The following is a 13,108-nucleotide window of genomic DNA, read 5'->3' on the forward strand; positions in this document are numbered from 1 at the left end:
CAATAAATGGGGTGCAGGGAAGGGGTTTCTCCTTGTGTAGAATTCCTGCTCTTGTCTGTTTTCAAAGTCCAGTTTGATCACTGGTAGAGATTACTATTGGATTATATATTAACTGAATTGGCTTGAGTCCTTGGAGAAGGGATTTTTTAAGTCATTGCAAAGGTGACAGAATGTTGGATCAACCGAGACCATTTGCTTGCTGTCTTTCTGAAAATACCCAGTCTCAGCCACAGGTCTCAAGGAGCTTCAGGCAGGTCCAATACCTACAAGTCCGGCCCCAGCGTGACTCTGGCGCCCCTTGATTTACATTCACCATACCCTACTGCCATGGTTGATGAATCCGAGATGATTCCCCAGAAAACCTGCCCTGGAACCCTTCTCATGTGGCCAGGGAAAGGCTGATGCTTCCCGATCCTGACCCTGGCGGTGGTGTCTGCTAGAGGATCACATTGGGGGAGCGGGCGGGGGGGAAGCAGGTCCGCAAGAGAAGAATGGGAAAACCCCTTTTATAACTTCTCCCGAGACCTTACCATCCTAATGGCGAATTGTACAATTGAATGTGGGAAAAGAGATGATTTGAACATTGTGGACTTCAAGTCCCACAATCCCAAAGTACTGGGACAAAGAAGAGGGCTGCAGAGGCACGAGAATGCAAGTTGCACCCTAATGGGGTTAATGGCCCACAATTGAGGGAGATTGAGAGGCATAAAAGCCCCCCACCTCTCAGTTGCAGGCATGAGAGAGCAGTAGTAGGAGGTGAAGTGATTGCTGTAGCTGCATGTGGCAGCAGAAGCTAGAGACGCCAGGTACAACATAGTGTGCCGATCGGATGTGTGTCCAGAGAGGGTCTCTCCCTTCAGGGACCTTGGTTGCAGAGGTCGCGCAGTGGGAAGCATGACGTTTGAAAGATTTCCCCTTTTGTAAGTCTGGCTCTGGTGGCAGGCGAGCACCGGAGAGCTTTTGGAACGAGGATCGCTCCTTTGCCGACTGGCGCAGGCCACGGGAAAGCAAGAGAAGCAGGTTGCCAGGCCACGCATAACAGCAGAAGACCTCGAGGCAGCAGAGCGAGCGGACGCACATGCCAGACCCGGTGAGTTCACTAGTGCATTGTGACACCAGAGCACTCTGTGACTGCATGTTGGGCAAGTCTGGGCATATTAAATACAGAACTGATATAATGAAAGTGAAATGGCAAAACTTTGAATACCGAACTAATGTAAAGCAGAATAATTATCCTTTTGAAAACCAAGTTGATTCAGAGAGGAGAAAATGGCAGAATAAGAACTTGACAAATAGACTAGAAAGGGGTCATTGTATTTATGTGGGTCAGAATAATTGTCAGCACCAAGAAAGGGCAATATTACTAGAAGTCAATACAAATAATTATTGCTAAAGCCAAACGAGTAATATCAAGGCACGTGAGAAAGAACCAACATTGTCAAAGCCAAGAGAGGGCAAGAATCAAAGTGTATGTAAATCTCATTGCCAGAGTGTAAAAGTAGCAATAAGAGGAACTGACCTAAATCAACATTGCCAAAGAATTGTAAGAATAAGAGCGAACCATTATCGGCATTTGGTAATGCAGTAGTGGGGAAACAAGAGTGGCAGGAAAGCTGCCGTCAGACAGAAGAGGAGCATAACCTGCATTGCATGTGGCAATACCAAGGGTGTAACAAACAGAACCAATGTGGTTCTTGGCTTCCCAAATAAAGTAATCAAACTTGTTGTTGTGGAAAAGCAAAAGACGTTGCTAAATTATTTAATTGCTGAATTATTTTAATGTTTATGTTAAAAGTATTTGTACCGTGCACCGTCACCAATGGAATTGCTTCCCATGCGCTCAGGTGGATCTGCAAACAAGAAGGCGGGATGGATTAGTCAGGTGAAAAGGGAGTAGGATAGTGAGAGAAGTGGTGTCCTGTTGGGAGTTCGGTTTTCACTGTGCTCTGAGCTTGGGTGTGAGTATCGGATCGATGTCGGTCCTCGTGTGCTGTGCTGTTGGTGTAGCTTATGTGTTGTTTGTTGTTGTAGTGAAGTGCGTACGGTTTGCTGTACGAGAGGTTGTGTGTGTGTGTGTTAAGTATGCAGAAATGTTAGCTTTTTAGTTAGTGGGTTATATGTCTCGAAGCTACCATTAACAATTTGGCTTAGTGCCTAGATTTGGGAGTCCTGTCTAGTGGGAGAGAGACACAGGCTTTGCAGTACAGCAGGTTTCACAATATAATATGTCGGTGTGGAGGCTACACCTAGTTTTTCGACTCCTGCACAGAGTGGGAGGGTCCCGGTTCTAACAGTACAATAGGTTTTAAGGTATAATAGGCAGAGATCGGGCTGCACCTAGATTTGAGAGTCCTATACAGTGGGAGAGAGGTCAAGGCTTCACAATACTGTGGAATTCACAATACAGAGATGGAGGCTATCCCTATGTTTTGCAATAAAGTAGGTTTCACCATCTAATGGATGGAGATGGAGGTTACACTTAGATTTGAGAGCCCTGTATAGTGGGAGATGCCTAGGTTTCCAATACAGTAGGTTTCACAATATAATAGGCCGAATTTGAGACTTTACCTATAGGAGTACTGCACACTGCAATAATGTCGAAATGTGGCAATGTCTCGTATTCAACAGTACTGTCTAGATGTGACGCCTGCCAACTTCAGACTCCTATCTAAGTGCAACTCAGGCTAACATTTACAATGTCTAGATGTGGCAATGGCTAACATTCACAATCCTCTCTAGATGTGACACAGGCTAATAGTTTCCTTACTCCTGGCAGGAGAGTACACCAGGCCAAAGGGAACTTGTAGTGGTAGGCCTGGCTGGTGAAGGGCCAGGTGGAAATCATTAACACACTGTGGTGTGGTTAAAAGTGCCAAAGAAGGTGATTTTGGTGAACAATTGCAGAAGCATGCTGACAAAATGAATACTGTTGAAACAAGTCTTTTATGAATTGTTGTACAGTCATCCTGACAAAGACATTTTTGTTGATTCTTATAAACTATGGATGTTTTCTTGATTTATGAGAAGAAGTTGATTTGAACTACGTGGCAAGGAGACTTGTTGAACATTTTTGAACTGTTGAATTCCAATTGGAACAAGAACAACTCTTCCAAGACAGGATTTCCTTAATAAATTGGAACTGCTGATTGAGATCCTGTTTGACTGCGGGGAAGGGGAACTCACCCAGGTTATAAGGAGAAACAGTTATCAGGTTTTGAACTTAACTGTTAGTTCTATTATATTTGAACTGCTATATATTACCTTGTTAAGTTGTTGCATGTACAAGTGTGAGGTGCAGAAGCCTTTTGTTAGTGTTTCCTTGAGTTTATTTTCATAGATGGGGGAAATCCTCGTCGGGGTAGGGATAGTGAGGTGTTTATCCAAACCTTTGAGTTAATAAAATGGCATCTTTTGAAAAACCTTCACAAAGTTGCATAAGGAAGGCATGGTATCAAACAGTAAGACTGGCACAAGTGATCACAGTCCAAGGGTGATTATTGAACTTTCAATTGGGTTGGTATAACACCATCTAATCCTAAATCTACAGATGGGAGCAAGCTACGACCATCCAATAATAATAGCACAGTCCTCGTGGTGTCTTGCCAAAATAAAAGGGCCTATACTAATAAACCTACTGCCAATCGTTACCTCTAAATACAAATAGTGTGGGAAACCGTGTTACAAAAAAGAAAGAGGTGTTCACAAAAATGATATCAGGATGTTCAGGCCGTTTGCCTCCCTTTCCCACGTTTTCAGCACAGGACAAGTCAGTATACTCGAGTTTAGCACAGTCGCTGGCTTCTCTAGCACAAGGATACAGTTCAGTCATTCGCTACAGGGCCTTCCGTGCCGAAGTCTCTTTGCCTTTCAAAGTCTCTTCTTTCAGTGGGCCTGATGCGGCAAACCAGTTCTCTCCCTCTTATTTGGATTTCTTTCACAAGTACTCCATGTCTCAGGTGATTGACTATTTACCTCGGGTCCCCCTCAGCCGGGCTCCAATCCTCTCAACACAATATTGAATTATTGTCCCTCTGCCAGGCTCAGACCAATTTCAACTTTTCAACTCAAACTTGCTGTAATGATAAAGCTCTCGGCTGATCTCCCTCTGCCGGGCTCGGACCAACTTCATCCACTTTGTCATCAGCTTTCTTTACACTATTAACATTGAAGCCTTTCGATTGCGCACAGGATTTTATCTTAACCCATTGCAGGATCACTTGATTATCACATACGCTTCATACATTGTCCGCTTCAGCGTTCACTATATAATGTTGCCACTTGCAACCTTGGCTTCAACACAGACCGGTCTGGTATCGGTCTCCCCAACTCACTGGCTGTGATGACTTCACTGGCGCTGCTTTGTTGTAGGAGCCAAGGACAATACCACGGCGGCAATCGATTCTCCCCGCCTTGACTGTTGACGCGGTCGAGGCCCAGGTACTTCCGACACACAATGCAGGATTCTTCAGCCTTTTCTCCTGGTCTTACGTTTTCTATTCTCGAAGGCTCTTGAATGTAACGGTTCCTTGTTGAAAAGGTCAAGGGCACTTCCTTCCTTGCGATCCCCTTCTGGTTTACCGTCTTTCGCCTTGTATTATTAAACTGCCATCTTGGAACTGTTGCTTCCTCGTGCTTTGCCTCGCTCAGAGTGTGGTCGTGTGTGCTGCCTTTTTATCCTTTTGGGGAAGTGTAATGGAAGTCAGGTGTGTGTAATGGTCCGTAATTGCCTGACCATTGTTTTGGGACATGTCAGGTGTACGTCTCGTGTGTTAGTCTGTTTTCTCTCATAGCGAGCTGTCCGTGAGAAAGTGTTTGTGTTGGGGGGGAAAGGAGGGTTGAGTTCCCAACTATCCTATCTGATAGGATGGGGTAAATGTGTTACAGGGAAGGGGATACTGCGTCTCGCCATCTGGTGTCCCACTCCCCGAAGACCCCCCACCCAGGTGATCCTCCCGCAATGGTCCACCCCAGGAAATGGATCCAAAAGCAGGGGCTGTGTCCTGGCCACCTGGATGACCGATCCCCGGGGATTAGCGGGTGAGGCACCTTCTTTCTCAGTTGTCTGCCTCACATTTCTGAACCCTCACAGAGGACAATGATTGCCAAAATAAATATATCAATAATAATGAATAGTAATTAAGTCATTTTTAAAACCATTTAAGCATTTCACCGTCAACATACATGGCCATACATTGTCTTCTTTTCAGGCCTTTGACTCTTGACCTTTTGTCTATTCCAGTGTTTACACAACGTTGGTTTGGAAATTCATAATTGTTCCATGTGTGGTGAACCAACAAAAGCAGCTCAAAATAACTTGAGTGGGGGTTGGCCACCTGGGGGCGCACGGATGAACAGCGTCACCTTGTAAGCTCCGCACCCGCAGGTCCCTAAAGCGAGTTGAGCCCCCGCTTAGAGACCCCACCCTGCGGAACTACCAACGAACCGGGGGCTGTGTACTCCTCCCCCCTCAAGACCCCCCCTCCCACCAGCAGGAGAAATCAGTTTCGGGAAAGCCATAAAACCGCCGATCATAGTTATGGCCACATCGAGATCCAGCAGAGGCAAGAGAAGCCCCTGTGAACCTACGCCACACCGGCAGGCCGAGTGAACGCGCTTAACACCCGGAAGGAAGATCTGGCGGGCAGCCAGCCCGACCTGCGAACCAGGCAGAAGATTCCCGAAGGGACTCCCGCCCTACACACCCTTAAACGCCCCCCCCCCCAGAGCGAAGAGGCTAAGTCGCTGCAGCGGGATATAAAGCCTCCACGGGCTAAGGAAGAGCGCCGGTAAGATGCGTGCTGCGCGGCCTTCTCCCTGCTGCGCACAGACAGTAATAACAGGCCAAGAGGCCTGCGGAGCCCGACGGGCGGGCCCCCGTCGCTGCACTGCCGACCCAGAAGGTTGCGGCGCAGTGTTCTCATCGCGGAACCTGCCGGCTGGCACGGCGGGCAGAGTTTTTCGCGGGGCCTGTGCTCTCTTGGTGGCCCGTGCTCTCATTCACGGGCCCGTGCTCTCTGCGGCCACCGGGGGAGGGGACTGCGCAGAGGCCTCGCAAATGTAGGTGAACCCGTGCATGCAACAGAAACGCAACAGGGGGAGCCCCCCAAAATATAAGAAAAAGGAAAATAGAATAATTAATACCAAAACACGGAGGATAGAGGAGCATACCACGTTCCACTCCAAAACACATGAAAGGACACAACGTGAGGCAACTCTTATGCACCCCAGAGAACAGTACCCACGAGTGTGGGGTACACATTAAAGCGGTATTAAGGACAAAGGACCTGAATGGAGAAAGACCAAGAGGTGCCACAAGCCCCCCATATGGAGAGAAAGAGAAATAGACAACAATAAGGTGACTCACCTACCACTCACGTCCCAAAAAGAGCGCAAAGTCGCCTCAACGAACCCATATAGCCCCCATTGAAACGCCTCCCACAAGACACCACCACCCAGCGAGAGACGGAGGACTGCACTTCGGAGGGCCATCAAGACTGAGGGTTGGGCCCCCGTAACTGGGGCGTGTGCCTCCTCAAGTGAATCTCCACAAGACGCTTAAAAAGCCCCAGGCAATGCCGCTCACTTGATCGCTCACAGAGGTAGAGTGCCACCAAATCCGACCCAACTCTAAACAAAACCAAAGACACAACCTACTACACAGAGGGTTGGGCCCCCGAAAACAAAAAATAAAAGGGGTGTGTACCTCCTCGGTGGTACCACCGACCGCAAATCTCTACCACCCAAAACCCTGGAGGGAATACTGAAGGGTGCGAACAAGGTGTATGAACGTGCAGCAGAAGCTCACCATCTACGCATACGACCCAACAGCTCTTCACTGCGCAGCCCCCAGGATGGCATCAACACCAAGTGCAGAAACTGCCGCCACAAAAGGAGATATTGCTGCTTTATTGACAGAAATAAAAAACATGGCCAACATAGGCGGGAAAATTGACAAACTTACCCAACGGCTAGATAATAGAGGACAGGGTCGAAGGAGTTGAGAACATTCAGCTTCAATAGATACCTTAGAAACACAGTTAGCCCACAGAATAACAGATTTGGAGCAGAGAGAAGAGGAGTTCAAACTTAAGATGGATGATTGGGAAAATCGGGAAAGGAGAAACAATTTAGTCTTTTTTGGGATACCAGAACAAGAGGGGGAGACGGAGGAGGATCTCAAAACAACGCTCCACGACATCATCAAACTGCTAGTTGCAGATGAAGACATCGATGAACCCAAAACGGGCCGCATCCATAGAGCCGGTGGCCCGCCTGGAGGCCCAAGGTCAGTCCTTGCATGGTTTGGTTTCACTGGTACCAAGATAAAGCTAGAGTGTTGGAGAAAGCGAGGAATGGAGGCGCCATTACCTTAGGGGGAGCACAAATAACAATATATCAAGACCTCTCCTCCCTGACTTTGGCCCTCAGGAGAATGTGCAGACCCCTCACGAAATGGCTGAAAGCACGAGACACTTGCTATAGATGGGGATACCCCTTCTCCCTCTCCTTCGAACATGAAGGCACAAAGATCAGATTGAGCTCGGAGAAAGACATCAAAGTGTGCATATCGGACTTGTTGGGTTCACAAGGACACGAGGAAGATCGAGATGAATCTACGAGGGATGAAAGAGAATGGCGTATTCAAGGCCCAAAAAGAAGAAAGTTGAAGGGTACGAAGAAATACCGTAAAGGCAACATCTCTCCTGGCGGGGGCAACTAACCCACGACAAGCATGGTACATTTAATTTAATTGTCTCTTGATAACAATGGACACGAGTACTGATTGCTGAAATGTTATAGAGACTGATGTCTGACTTGAAAATACATGGTGATTCCAAAGGGGGGTTAAAGAGGGGGCTCATTCATTATATTCATTTTATTTTTGCAAAAGGGACCGAGAGTTAACAGTCTCCACTGGTGGTTCGATGCTGGGCCAGTGTTGTCAACTGGGCTCGATCCGACACCACCAAATAAGAGCAGGGAGGGGGGGGGGCAAGGGAAAGCGTTAAGGGAAGGGCTAGTGCTGAATATGGACAAAACAGAAATGTAATGTGGTCATTTCTGAGAAGGACATGTTGGTGGAAAGAGTCGAATACTACGTATAATCTGAGATTCCATAATTACGATGACCGCTGAATCTTACAGCGGGGGCTCCATAAGGGTGGGAACGCTTAATGTTAAGGGCCTTAACTCACCAACCAAGAGATTGCTTGTCTTCAGAGAATTCCGTAGAGCAAAAATTCACATTCTTCTCTTGCAAGAGACTAAATATATGAAGGGCGATGAGAGATCAGTACTGGGGAAACAGAGCGGAATAGAATTCTGGGGTTCTTGCCTATTGAGAAAAGGAGTGGGAATCCTCCTCGGGAAGGGGATAGACTTTAAGATTACCAAGACGTAGTCAGACATAGAAGGCCGAGCCTTGCTAGTGTCAGGCTCCATTGGGAACGTTTCCACCACAATCGCCACAATCTATTCCCCCAATGTAAGTCGAGCAAGATTCCTGTCAAAAACAATTCCCAAAATCATATTAGAATCCTCTGGTCATGTCATCCTAAGAGGTGACTTCAATATATGGGCTGATCACACACTAGATCGAAAAGTTGGTAATCCGGAAACACGAGACCAAACCAGAGATGAGCATGCCAATTTCACGGAGATGATGGATATGTATGGAATGAATGATGTCTGGAGACGAATGCATCCCAATGAAAGAGGTTACACCTTCTTCTCAACCCCACACAACACCCTCACTCGCATTGATTAGATCTACTTCTCTAAAGATTTATACAACACGACAACACACACAGAGATCATCCCAATCACATGGTCCGATCACGATATGGTGATTGCCGATATACAATGGGAGCATTTGCCAGTTAAAGGCGGGAAATGGAGGTTTAATGAGACTTTATGGAAAGACCCCATCTTCAAGACCGAGATGGAACTGAAATCACTGAATATTTTAGATTGAATGACACTGGGGAGGTCTCTAAACAGGAGGTCTGGGATGCGGGAAAGGCAACTTGGGGGGGGGGGGGGGGGGATTCTTATGAGAGGGAGAGCCAACAAAAAAAGAGAGAGAACCCTGATCGAAAACCGAATCCGGGAGGAATTCTGTCGGCTAAATAAGGAGGCTAAAGAAGGAGATACGCTAGACCCCGCCAAAATTAGTGAAGCAAAGAAAGAGGGAAGAACTCCGCCTCCTAGAACACGATCAAATAGTTTGCAAACTTCTACTATTGAAACAAATATTTTACGAGAAAGGAGACAAAGCGGATGCACTACTTGTGGCTAGGTTAAGGGAACAGTGAGCAGAACGTAGGGTCCAAGAGATAGCAGATGGAGGGCCCAATACAGAGATAACCAAAACCACCATCCGCGAAGCCTTCGCAGACTTCTATGAAACATTGTATACCCCAGGGACAGACCCAGACCCGCCCAACACTGAGTCCTACCTAGCAGGCATCAATATGCCCAAAATAACGTGCACTGAATCGGCCTATCTGGACACTCCCATAACAGGGGAAGAGATACAGAATGCGATAAAAAGATTAACCCTAGGCAAGTCCCCAGGAGAAGATGGATATACGGCCGGATTCTATAAATCCTTTAGTACTCAGCTCACCCCCTTTCTGGTTGAACTGTTCAATGAGATCCTGTAAACGGGAAAACCCCCGGACTCCTTTGTCAGAGCCCTCATAACGGTGATCCCAAAAGAGGGAAGAGACCCCAAAAGATGTGAATCGTATCGTCACATATCCCTGCTTAACGTAGATCCGAAAATCTGCACAAGAGTCCTGGCCACTAGAATCGAATCATTTATGCCCCATCTTATCTACCGTGACCAAGTGGGCTTTATATTAGGCCAACGGGGAGCCGACACCATGCGCAAGACCCTACACCTGGTCCACGCCTCTCAAAACATGAACAACGACCCCACCTTGCTCTCCATTGACGCAGAAAAAGCCTTTGAAAGGGTTGACTGGGGTTTCCTGATGTGTGTCTTGCACAAGATCGGAATGGGGCCCAAATTCAGAAGAGGTATTCAGGCAGTCTATACGGCACTCAATGCCTCGGTATTTGTGAACAGGGAATACTCCAGGTGGTTTGAACTAAAGCGAGGTACCAGACAGGGATGCCCCTGTCAGCCATTCTGTTTGCCCTCTCACTGGAACCCTTGGCACAGAATATGAGAACTGACACCCAAGTAGAAGGAATGCACCTAGGCCAGACCAAATATAAAGTGGCACTCTATGCCGACGACATACTCCTGCACGTGGTCAATCCAGAAACCTCCATCCCTAGAGCTGTACTCCTCCTTGAGGAATACAGCCGGATATCTGGATTTAAAATTAATCGAAGTCAATCCTGTTCCCCCTACAAGGGTCCACAGAGGTAAATGAAACCAAATACTCTTTTCTTGGCCTAAGGCTTGAACATAACATGTTACAATATTTTGGGGATACGAGTCACGAAACAAATAGGCACTCTATATGAAGCCAATTTCCCAAAACTCCTTGAAAATGTTTGCGCGCACCTGGCTAGATGGAAAAAACTGACAATATCAGGACCCCTGAACGCGATTAAAAATGGTCTGTCTCCTGAGGTTTCTAAACCCCTTCCAAATGCTCCATATTAAAATACCAGGACACTATTTCTTAGAGGTCAAGAATGCGATTCTAAAATTCCTGCGGCAAGGGAAAAAGGCTAGAATTGTCTGACACCTTGACATTGCCTAAGGACAGGGGCGGGGTAGACCTTCCAGATCTCAAGAGATACTACGAAGCAGCCCAATTACGAGTACTCATTCCTCACCTACGCAATCAGAACCACAGTGGATTGCAATGGACAACCATTATCTGTACCCGGCAACGGTCTCTGAGTGGCTATGGGCTCCACGGAGGAGAATATTGAATAGGTCAAAGGCTCATCCAATCCTAGAAACTATATGGGAAATATGGAGGGAGGGCACAGAGATGAGCCGTTATGGTCCCGGGCATTAACAATCATATCCCCAATGTGGAGAGATTTCAGGCTTGGTACGAAGCGGGGTTGTAAAGAGTATTGCCCACATTCCATTTTCTACAGATTATAGGAGTCCTGACAAAACCTGAATGGAAAGATAGAGAACTCACCCCTTTTGAAAAGTTGCTTGACTCCAGAACAGACATGAGGGGCCTGATATCCACCATGTACAAAACACTAATAGAAGCGGTTAGGGGAAATACGGAATATCTCAGAGCACGATGGGAGAAAGATTTGGGGGCAGATAGCGATCAAGAAACATGGGACAAAATGTGCCGAGCAGCATCCCGAACTTCCATATCATGCCAATATAAACTCCACGCTATCAAGCTCTTACACCGGTGGCAGTATGATCCATATAAACTATCCAAAATGTACCAGTCAGCTAGACCCTTGTGGTGGCGTGAATGTGGAGAAACCAGACTATTGGCACATGTGGTGGGATTGCCCCCGAATTAAGGTCTATTGGAACGAAGTCCTGGGATGGATCAGGGATCTAGACGGCATACAGAGATTGGCAGATCCCCACCTTGTCAAGCTCTTCTAGCTATGAAGTGGAAACAACCCGACCGAGAAAGAATGGGTCAATGTGGCAATGAACATATGCACCATGGAAAAAATAACAGCATCCCTACAATGCAAAGCGACACTATGCGATATCCTGTGGATAGACTTTTTAAACAAATACATGCCGGAGACAACACATTAAGAGAACGCAACACACAGAGAGCTTAAACACGATCCCCCCCCCCCCCCTTGTCATACAGACTTTCCCTCCAACGCTTGATAGTACTGTCCAGATACTCCAAAAGTTATCGAAAAAACATATTGAAGTACCCCCTAATAAAGGAGACCCTGAAAATGTTCAAAAAGAAACCACCGACACACAAGAATGCAAACAAGCACATAAAACCACATTACTCCTGAGAAATAATAGTCCAGCCCTAGTGGGGAGGAGGGATGGGGAGGGGCGAATCGAAGAAATGGGAGCGTGAAAAGTTTTTATTTTTTTCTTTTGAACTTTGTTGACTACAATTGAAAGACCGAATTAGGTTGATGTAAAATGGTGTTATTGAATCATTGAGAGTTACATTTTTTGATGTATAATCAAAGCATATGTTTATTTCTCTCTCGTCTTCGAGGGAACTGTTTTGTATGAAAATCTAATAAAACCAAATAAAAAAAAAAATAATAATAACTTGAGTGAATGCTATTTACATCGCCATTTTTTTTAATGCTCTAAGAGTGGAATATCTTTAATCTCGTCTGTATGGTACTTCTCGTTCTAAAAAGGATCTTGGTGATTCTTTAGGGAATTGACCCCTGTTTGGGAGATTGGTCATTTGTATGCTTCATCCCCTCTCCTAGTGAGACCCCAAGCACCTTTTCTTGGACTACTGGGCATTTTCCTTTCAATCCTGAATGAGTGGAACCTTTTTTCCACTCATTCATTCTTGTGGGCTCTCTTTTAGAACTCTATTCTTTGTATTCTACCTGTACTATGGATTCTGTCTGCTCCATAGATTTTAAAGGCATCTGTGTTTTTACTACTGCAGCACACAGCTCCTTATGGGCAGTGTTGCTCGGGACCCTTGGGGTTTTCGTTTGAGATTATTTTTATACTTGGTGTCTGTCCCAAAACTCTATAGTCCGAGAGATTGGCACACACAACCTTTAGTGGAGTGCAAAAGGGATACCTAGTATCCCCTTCTCTCTACTCCTGTGACTTTTTAGTGTCATAGACAATCTCCTAGTTATGGCTGGTGGCAGTGGATGTGTTCTACCAACTGTTGTGTAGTTTTTATACTGCAGGCTTTATCCATAGCCTCGGTAGTGCACAATAGTGGCACCAAGTACCAACTTGAGGCCTCCCTTCCTTTTTCGCCATTACTAGCGTGGTTGTTCTTTGTTAGCCCTTCTACCATTCTGGAAGGTTGTAGGTCAGTGGGTGTGTTTTGCCTTTGGCAGGAACCCTTGGGCATTAACTCAAGAAGATTGTGATTAGAGTACAACAGGCATTTGCACAGAAAATACAGAAGGCTAGAGACTCCTTAGTTACAGCTAGGGAAAACTCGAACAC

The 13,108-nt window shown here is 46.4% G+C and overlaps 1 protein-coding gene across 4 annotated transcripts in view; it reads left to right on the top strand.

The window, feature by feature from the left end:
• Positions 1-13,108, top strand: part of POLH (DNA polymerase eta) — a 156,656-nt gene that overhangs the window by 14,623 nt on the left and 128,925 nt on the right. The window lies entirely within an intron of this gene.

This window comes from Ambystoma mexicanum, chromosome 4q (genome assembly GCF_040938575.1).
Source record: "Ambystoma mexicanum isolate Mex_15411 chromosome 4q, UKY_AmexF1_1, whole genome shotgun sequence".
NCBI lineage: Eukaryota > Metazoa > Chordata > Amphibia > Caudata > Ambystomatidae > Ambystoma > Ambystoma mexicanum.